General features: G+C 41.4%; 1 non-coding gene across 1 annotated transcript; it reads right to left on the bottom strand.

The window, feature by feature from the left end:
- Nucleotides 1-252: 252 nt before the first annotated feature.
- Nucleotides 253-359, bottom strand: LOC117280826 (small nucleolar RNA R71). The gene has a single exon (XR_004511411.1). It is a non-coding gene; the product is annotated as a small nucleolar RNA R71 (small nucleolar RNA).
- Nucleotides 360-829: the final 470 nt, after the last annotated feature.

The raw sequence follows: 829 nt of genomic DNA, 5'->3' as shown, positions 1-829 counted from the left end.
TCAATCTACACGGTATTTGCGGGGTTGCCAAGTGAAGAACCCCAAAGGCATATACAGAATTCTTTGGAGATTATAGATACATACAACTATCCAAACGTCTCCAAGGACTATGTCAGACTGACTTTGTATCCGTTTTCTCTAATGTGGGAAGCAAATGAATAGTTAAACAAATAGCCCGCAAACTAAATCCACACTTGGGATGATCTAGCACGAAAATTCTTCATCAATGTTTTCTCCACTAAGAAGTCAAAGGCAATGAGGAGCCAGATTCTTTGGTTTCAACAACGCGATGGTGAGACTCTCCGTCAAGATTGGGAAAGGTACAAGAAATTCCTTAGAGACTGCCCACATCATTGTTTGACTGATGAGGTACTAGGGCATACGTTTGCGGATGGGTTGGACACGACCTCCAAATTGAATCTAGACTCAGCTTGTGGAGGAAGTTGCATGCAAAATCCATATAGTAAGATTCAAACTATGCTAAACAATTTCACTACAAATGATTATAACAAGCAAGGTGAGGGTGAACCAAGAAGGATGATAAAACATAGAGCAGTAGGTACACTTGATCTAGATGAGGTGTCAGTTATGCGCGCAGAAATTTCTAAGCTTACCAACCAAGTGGCTAAGATGGAAATACGTCAAGGGCATCAGGTGCATCAGGTACGAGGGATGGTCATATGTTGTGAAATTTGTGGAGATGGTCATATGAGTGACCAATGTCCGGTGAATCCCGAATCTTTTTATTCTGTGGGCCAGCAAGGTAGAGGTCCAATGAACCAGAATATATAATACAGGAATACCTATAATCCCAACTAGAGGAATTACC

Source organism: Nicotiana tomentosiformis, chromosome 9 (genome assembly GCF_000390325.3).
Source record: "Nicotiana tomentosiformis chromosome 9, ASM39032v3, whole genome shotgun sequence".
NCBI lineage: Eukaryota > Viridiplantae > Streptophyta > Magnoliopsida > Solanales > Solanaceae > Nicotiana > Nicotiana tomentosiformis.
The sequence above is the reverse complement of the archived record's forward strand: the minus strand, read 5'-3'. Positions and strand labels throughout refer to the sequence as shown.